The following is a 9,339-nucleotide window of genomic DNA, read 5'->3' on the forward strand; positions in this document are numbered from 1 at the left end:
TAACAAAGCCACGTTAAAAAGAAAGTCCACACAATACCCTGCAATAAGCAACGGAAAAAGATTCCATCCGTATACTCCCAGCACACGAGTATCTCCGCGAAAAAAGCGAGCCGGGAAAAACAAAAAAAAAAAGGACACAGAAAAAATGGCCGAGCACACGAGGGCAGTAGGGCTGAAAGCCGTATAAAAAAGAGAAGAAGAAATAGAAGTGCCTTTGCCTTACAAAAGTTGGCAAGCGGCGCATTCCCGGGACGCCGTAAATCGTCCGTGGCATCAGTATTGTCGCCCGTATCCTTTTGCTCTACAACCCGCGTGAACGAGGCGATACGGAGGAGGTCGAGAGATGGAAAGATAGTGTATGGTGCGGACGACCCTCGTGCGCCCAATTTATGATTTGTTTTTGTTTCGGGGTCAATGATTAATTTTTCAACGCGGCCTATACTGATTCTTATTTAATCTCCGCTCTTACCTCCAGAGGGAATGTTTTCGTATTAAAGTATTATACCGACGCCGGACTATACTCATGAATAATTGATCGCGATTTTGTTTGGTTTTACAATGGACGCTTTTCAAGGGTGTGTTTGTGTGATTAATTTTAATAATGGATTCGCCCGAGTATGTGTGTGTGTACGTACACGGCTCTTTTTTCCGATCAGATAACTTTTTATTATATGCGCGGCGAGCAGGGAGTTTACCACGACGAAGAATAATATTTTGCAATTAGCGCAATTTACGTTCGACGGGAATAAAAGCTTAGCCTCGTTCACACGAACTCTGTCCCTGAATGTCGAAAAAACGATAATTGAGTCTGAAACGCATGCGAATATACAGAAGCGAAACGTATATGTGCAGACTAGAGTAGTAAAAGTCAACGTATTCGCGAGATAGGCATATATTCCAACCCTCATGTGTCTTCCGGACCTTGACTGAATTTGTTTTCAACTTTCCTCCAAGGGTATATACCCACGAAGGAGTTTGGTGTGCGGTTGGACTTTGATGTGTATTATCGCGTGCTTTGTAAACTATATACCATATACGGGCGATATTGGTTTATAAATTGCACTTATATCCAAAGTATAAATCATATAGAGCCGCACAGCGTCGTCGCTTTATCTGGCTGAACTTGAGTGGTGTATTAAATTCCACTCGGAGACGTTAAATTTTTGCTCGCAAAAAGAAATTTTTCGCAAAGTATATTATATACATAGGCATCACAATAACCATCCGGTATACAGAGTTAAACTCTTTTACGCGGTCTGTGCACGAAACAACAAAGAACGGCATTGAGTACGTGTACGCTATATACATCAGATAACTTTTGCACAAAGAGAAGATGGCCAAGATACACGTAATTTCTGCCCTCAAAAACGCGCACACGGCTATTCTTTTCTCGAGTACAGACTTGAACGAGTTCCAAACTCTTCGTCGCAGAGAAAGTGTTAATCGTCGATGTGCTATAACAAACACACCAAACAGTTCTTCTATAACAATACACTATACGATTTCAATTTTCCTAAAACCGCAAAGACACTTTTATAATCCTCGATATTTTTCAAAGCCGAAATACAGTCCAAGCCGACCGCAAACAATTCTATATACGACCCTCGCGACCGAAATCCACATTCGAAATCGATCCTCGTCGGCCTTACTCTTGAAAAAAAGTCCGGTTAATCCCGAAAGCCAGGCACCGAAAGCGCATCCGTCCAAAGAATAAAAAAAAGAAAGAAAGCGCGCCTCGAGCTTTCTGATCGATAGCGAGGCGAGCGACGCCGGTAAATCAGGAGCTATACTCGCTGCCGCTGATCTTGAAATGGCGTGACGCAATAGACGACCCCCGCGATCTCGATCTGCCAGGGAGATGTCAAGGCGCATTACGAAGTTGATGACCCCCGAAAAGTTAGCCCTGGAGAGAGCCGAGAGAGACCTCGCGGCGGCGACGGCCGAGTTTCAATAATAAGAGGGGGGCTTGGCTGTATGGAATTAATTGATTTGGCTGCGCGCTAGATGTACTAACGAGCTGAGAGGATGGCACTTCTTGTGACTGATTCTTCGAGTAATCTATGCAGCTGATTTTTTTTCGAATAACGGTTGGATTAGGAGGTGAATAATTCAGCGGCGAAAAATGTTGGATAATTTGCGGATCGATGAACTATTAGAGGAATTCAGACTCGTTATTTCTTAAGGGCGTTCTTCTTACCTTGAGAGCATTTAACGCAGACGTCGATATAGGCGTTTTTTTTTAGTTCATAATGAATTCATGAATTCACGGTTATATGCATCGACGCTATTTGTGTCACGCACATGGTAAACAATTGGCTTCTTTTTTTAACGTCCGTTCGAGTGCAACAACTTAGGCTAACGTACTATATCGTCTACACTTAGAACTTGTAGTTATATAATAACACGATACAACTGAATGATATCTGAGATCGGAGTGACGAAATCTCGACCGAACGCGCGGTTGCACATCGATAATCGTTCACGGCTAGACAATCGCCGCTCGGACAGCAGCAGCTAAGTATATATGAACTCCTCCGGGAAACGAATCTAGTATAGCGTCAAGCCCAAGCATGTAAACAAAGCAGTTTTGAACCGGGCCCCAGGCCGTGTCTCTGGCTAAGGACGACAGGAGGCGCATCGGCGTTTTTTATTTCCCTCATCACTTTAATGCGCGTGAACTGCATATATTGTAGGGTAGTCTGCTACCTATTTCAAAACTGCCTTGTTGGGCATGCACTAGAGCCGCTTATGCTATAACAGCCATGCCAAAATGGTTGCAATGAGTCTATTTCCACAATGATTGTTTTGGCTCGATGGTTGGGCTTTTAATTTTGTTGGAAGAAATTTTGATCCGCGTAGTCGACTTTTAGAAATCGTTAACAGAAATTCTCCATCGATGCAGAAGTAGCCCCCTTCTCTCGTAAACCGATGAATCGCGAGCAAGCACAGCTGCTCCTCCAGCAACAGCACTCGAAGCTGCCTCATAATAGGAGGCAATAGCCGTATAAAGCTCATCAAGCCGGTGTAAATACGCGATATAAAGCCGCTGCAAAACGGCCGAGATCATCGAGTGCCTTGTTAAACTGCCTGAAAAACGGCTTTCTCGATTGTTTCCCCCGCGCTTCGGCTCCCCGCGGCTGAAAGAAAGCGAGGGCCGTAAATAGCCGACTTTCGTGAGCCGAGCGAGCGAGCGAGAGAGACCGATGGCACAGGACTAACATGATTTTCCATGCAGCAGCGGCATCAGCATCGCCGTGTACACGTATCTACCGGAGATTACAGGTGCGCCGGCTCTCGATCGTCGCGACGAAACCTCATTAACGTGACGTGGGCCTGGGAGTAGGGCCTCGAGCCATATGCCGTCGTGTATCGCATATAATAGGATGCCCTTAGCCGCTGCTGCTGCTGCTGCTCTGCACATATTCGGTGGCATCTATCTATCTCTCGACCGAGGAGTCCTTGCACGGATTATCGAAAGCTGCCGTTGCTTGTTACGCTGGAGGGTATGGTCGAGGCTAAATGACTGGGGAAATTACGTTTCCTCACTTTTAGATTGATTAGCCGATTGGCCGCGATGCTTTCCCGATTCCCAGCTCCGATAATCCTTGTTCGCGCGATGCGTTGCGAGAAATAATGTACGGCTGTATAGCAGCGAAAGCGCGCCGAGAACCGACTTAACTGGGATTATCGATCTTTCGAAGAGTCGAGTCACGAGCTGTGCGAGAAAACATAACGCTATGGTGGAGGTCATGGTGAAGTACGAAAGCATTGTATTATCTCTTCGGCGTCTGACCACGCGCGGCCTTGTCTACTGCCCCCAAACGCATGTATCGGCGATTGAATTGAGATAAAACCTTGCTGGCGCTGACAGTGCTGTGGTAAAAAACCCAATGCTCAAAAATACGCGCGTCGCTGTTCGGGCATTTTAATACACGCGAAATTTCGCTAATGGAAGTTTGATTGACACGATAATTACACGGGGAGGCTGTAGATAGAATATTTTAAAAGTAATTCCTATTAGAAGCAAAAAATATTGATGCGGCTTGCAAAGGACGAAGTGAGTTGATCAGAAATTAATCAAAGTGTGTTTATTCAGGTGATGCGCTTAATATCAGACCGAGTTGTGACAATAAGCGAGGCATAAAAATCTAAACCGTGGACGAGCGCATATTGCCATGTAGTATCGATCTTCAATAATAATACACCTGTTTTTTCGCAGAGATAATTTTCAGCGGAGATAAAGTCTAATGGGGGTAATAATAACGGCAAAGTAAGCCGGCTGATCGTATTTTCGAGTCTGGTAAAATTCCTTAGAAATATTGATTCACTCGCAATAAAACGGATGATATCGATAACGCTATTTTCAAAATATTATAAACCAATATTTCTCGGTGTTGCATATTTTAGCGTAAACGTAACGAGTATTGTTTGTTAAAAGTCTGATTAGCTTACAAAACTAAATATGAAAGTTGCATTATTGAATTTTCACCCACGCAGTTGAAACTAATAGTCTCAAGTTTAAAAACTTTTATAATGTTGTTATACTCAGGGACGTCCATGGTGGAATCCATTATGAGATTAGCTATTCAAACACCATTTTGAAGGAAAATACACTGCCGAGCGAAAATTTCAATTCGAATCAGGATACAATTATTCGAGTAAATTCCGAAACCCTTCTGAAGAAGCTCAAGTTTTGCAAATAAAGTATTCTCTTCAAAATCAACGAACGAAAACCATTTGTCTAAATTGACCCAGTGCATAATGAACTTAATTTTCACCCCTTATCTCATCCTCACTGAAAGCACTAATTCTGCCAAGTGTGAAGTCGCAAGCTCCCGGAGATAAAACCGAGAGGTCACAGATAAAAGCTCTCAAAGCTCTCAGCGATAGAATTATACACCACTAATCGTATACAAACATAGTCCAGACACCGAAATTTGCCCCAACCCGCTCAATACGAACCATACACTTATACCCATAGGTGTCCAAATCCTCCTCCCGGCTATACCGAAGCAAAGTTAGACGACAATAGCAGCAGCAGCAGCTCGGTTTTTCGCGCGGCAAGCCGCGCCAAAGTCAGTAGCTTGGGCGCATCGACTAGAAATCGAATTCCCAGGGAATATAGCCGTCGCCGGGTGTATATAGGTGCATTCGCTGATATACCTATACTCCCGCAAACAGCCGGTCTCTGCAAGCATACGCGCGCGTGCATGCAACGAGCTTGCGGCGTCAAAGGTTTGCCTGGCGTGTCGACTACTGCGGACGCGTCCTTGGCACGGGGCCTTGGCGCCCTTCTCTCTCTCTCTCTCTCTCTCTCTCTCTCTCTCTCTCTCTCTCTCTCTCTCTCTCTCTCTCTCTCTCTCCGTGGAATCCCTCCCTGCATCGATTCTTCCTCTCCCCACTGCCCCGGTTTTCGGCTGGCGCCTATATATTCCACCCCACGCGCCGCCGCCGGCAGGTGTATGCGGTATATATACATCGAGCCGCGTTTATATATATGTTGCCGTGCGTGTAATCGAAACGAGGGTTATCGACATGCGAACGAGATTCGGGAGAAGTTCGCTTGATTTTAGGACGAAGCTTGCAGTTACATTGTAGCGCTATGAAAGATTTATAAGTGCATCGGGCAAGATTAATGTAGCGCTCTTTGTGCAACAGCGCGCCGGCCTTTGACCGTGTCAGCGGAAAACTGATCGCTTATTTATAAAGCACGAGCTCGCGCGCGTTGAAAAACTTTGGAAAGCGTTATACAGGCGCGTGCATGCATACGTCGTGTGCGCCGACAGCGTTTCTATCGTGTCCGAAACAATTTACCGCGCGGGGCTATACACTGCTACTGCGCGAGCGGCGTTTTCGCGTTGATTTAAATCTCATAACACAGCTAACCAAACGCACACGACATCGTCAGCTCTCGCGTGCTTTTAACCAAATTGACGTTCATTATTTACAAATAGCCATGTAAAGAGCCGCATCGATAACAAAGTGCGCGGCCCCTGGTGCTAAAATTTATCCTCCGAATAGCCATCTCCCATCGCGATTCTCTGCGGAAATCAAACGCACGCGGTTCCATCGGTCGTGCGGAGAAAGAGCTATAGGCACTTAATCAGTCTCTACACGGTGTATATAGAGCGCAAGCCTGCGGTCGAGTGAACACGCTACGCTCCCGCTGTAATCGATGGCAAAACGTCGGGGGAGTCGTATAGGCCAGTAGTGCCAAGTTGAACCACCGCCGGCGACTGCATAACGAGGAAATAACGAAAAGAGCTCGATGATCATTGAGCCATTAAGCCGCGCGTGCGCTCGTGCGATAGCAGCAGATGGACGATGGGATATATGTGCGCGGGCTGGCCTTTGTGATGTGAAAAATGTGTCGGGGCGGGGGAGAGAGGGGAGCGATAATTACGGGATCAGCATGAGGATCGAAGTTTATATTCCCGGCCGCGCGCAGGGCTGTTTGTCTTCGGAGCTTGCGGCCAGCTGATGCGGCCATTGTCCTTTATTGAATGACTATCTGGAACAGCGCGACCACTTTGCCGGGGCTGCAGCCTTTTTGAGAGATAAAATTCGTTTGTAAGCTTCGAGGGTTATTGAATTTACGCGCGGCCGAAGTGCAGTTTGGCTTTGACGAATATAGCGATCGTGTCGTACCTGATGCGTCTGGCGTATAGTAATTCACTCACGGTGGACGTGAAAAAATTTTAGAATTACCGCTTTGCTCTCTGCGGTCCAGAAGAATATTTAACATCTCTCGGCGGAAATTCGTCAAAAAACGTTCGAGCGATTCGAAATTTTAATCTCGCCGAATTTTCTCAAAAAACGTTTATCCGCGCGCGAAGCCCATATGATATGAATCCAGCATCGCGACGAGTGAATAAAAATTTCAAGTCCGCATTCCTACTCTCGACCTCAGTCAAAGCCGTAGAAACGGCGGTGGCGCTGAATTTTGCATTCAGCTCTGTCTCTTTGTGTCATTATCCCGGCGAATGCGATTGGGGCGAACGTCAAAGGCCGTCGACGCCGGCAATGAAAAGGAGACAAACTCGTAAATTCAAGCCATACACTTTCAATGAGCAAGCCATGCAAATTTCAACCTAGTTAACGCAAGGGATTTGTCGGCACAACCTACATTTATATATCCTCGAAATTTCGTACCTTGCGCGCGCGGGCGAGAGAGTGGGCTAAAAATAAGTGGCTCGCGGTGTGTGTATCGGTTTTGCCAAATCAGGTATACATATATATAGAGGATTGAGCTATATCGCGAGAGAAGAGTAGCGCGTGTCTGTTTACGTCTAACTAGCTATATACGTATACGAGAGCGCGGCTGCGGTTTACGTGTACAACAGTGATCGATCGATTCGCTCGCGCGCTGATTATCCCCTCCATCCCGACCAACTTTTCGGGGCTGAATTTTCGTCGAATTAATAATTTAAGTTCGCCGCCTGCAAGATTGTCATCTTTCGCTTTGCGGTACGTTTATAACTTCGATTCATGCAAAAGTGATACGTTTCCTCTCAACGATAATAATAATAACAGCTATAGGTTGAACTTGCGGGGATTTATCGCGATGCACTTGTAACATCGCGTACATAGCTGGGGAAATTCAATACCGAGAAACTCGATAAGGTCGCGAACAGCAATTTAGATCCTTTTTTCTTTCTTTCTACAAACAAAGCCACGGCCACGACGAACGGCATATGTATAACCAGGTCCGAGCGTTGGAAGAAACAATAAAAGTAAAGGGAGCGTTATATATATGTGCGAGGGTTGGAAAAAAAAAGCGTGAGAAAGAGAGAGAGAGAGAGAGAGAGAGAGAGAGAGAGAGAGAGAGAGAGAGAGAGAGAGAGAGAGAGAGAGACGGCTTAAATAAGTGAGCGCGCGCGCGAGCAGAGGAGGAAATAAAAGGAAGACGTAGCAATTCAAACGCGCCTAGTCACGAACTTGAAAAAGAAAAAGGAAAATTGGACCAACGAGGTTATCACTCGGGGAAGCGTTTAATTTTCAACCCATTTTTTCTCGCTCTCCTTCCCCGACTCGATTTTTCGCTCCTTTCTTCTATTATATCATGAATCATTAGCAAAATCGTTACTCGCGAGAGCTGGCTTTCTTTAGAAATGGAAAGCAATAATTAACGGATATATCTTAGCAGTGCTATAAGTGCATTTGTGAGGCAATTAGCGCTCGGATTCAGGATTTTAATTAAAAGACAGATAATTACAGCTTCTTTTTTATCACGATAGCTATATAGGTGCCTATAATGATAAAAGGATTTCCTTTTTTCGCCGAGCTTGAATTTTCAAGTTAGAGCTCGCGGAAAACAAAAGCTTCGCTTCCCTGCGTGTAACAGTTACACAGTTTTTCAATTTCCCGAATTCCCGGAAATGAACGAGAAGTCTGACGTCAATTTTCGAGAAATTCGCGCGGCGAATCCCGCCCGCTCTGGGTAGAGATTAGTACACGCTGCACATCATCAGAGAACGGTAATAATGCCTCGAAAAGCGCTAATCACGCAGCATCGCAGCGCGGTGAAGCCCGATGCAACCACGCGGAAAATCCAAATTTAAACAGGCTGTAAACAAGCGCTCGGTTATGCAGCGTTTCGAATACACCTGCGTATGTATATATACACACGCAGAAATACGCGAATTATACATGTACGTATATGTTTGTGCTAGAGGGTATATATGCGCAAGGGGTGACGTGTACCGCGCTAAGCTTGTATACATACGTACTATTATCGATTGGCGACACGAGACTTGATTCAATCTCGCGACGTCATTTCTGCATGTATATACCTATATGTACTATACACGCGACGCGACTTTTTGCAGCGACGAGAACGCGTAATTAATGCAGCCTGAGCCAGTTAGGAAGCTCTTCGCGAGTCTAAGAAGAGAGCTGAAAAAACGCGCTCGACCTTTGTCCGAACAAAGTGTTTATTGTTCGCATATGTTTATAATTAAATGGATATTCGTCGTTGATTAAAAATAACGCTTTTATTAAAGTTGGAGAATATTAAAAACTTTTTTATAACACGTGCATAAAAAAGACCATTTTCGGCGCCTATAAACTGGGCCGAAAATGGGGGTTTCCGAGCGTCACACAAAAAGTAGAGCGAGAGTCCCTGATCACAATACATGTATCAATTAATCCATTTTCGCCCCCTATATAGGTAGAACGAGCCTACAATAATCGGAGATTCGGAAATCGAGCGGACCGAAAATGGTCGTTTTCGCCTCTCGATTCATTTTTTTTTTGTTCATCTCCTTACTAAAGCTTTAAATCGTTAAAAACTGTTGAAACAATTTCCAAAATATCCAAATTTTCCAAAATTTTCAAAAT

General features: G+C 45.1%; 1 protein-coding gene across 15 annotated transcripts in view; it reads left to right on the plus strand.

Annotated features, from left to right (window-relative positions):
• The window catches only part of LOC100116102 (cAMP-specific 3',5'-cyclic phosphodiesterase), a 185,832-nt gene that overhangs the window by 148,935 nt on the left and 27,558 nt on the right, over positions 1–9,339 (plus strand). The window lies entirely within an intron of this gene.

The sequence above is a fragment of the Nasonia vitripennis genome, chromosome 1 (assembly GCF_009193385.2).
Source record: "Nasonia vitripennis strain AsymCx chromosome 1, Nvit_psr_1.1, whole genome shotgun sequence".
NCBI lineage: Eukaryota > Metazoa > Arthropoda > Insecta > Hymenoptera > Pteromalidae > Nasonia > Nasonia vitripennis.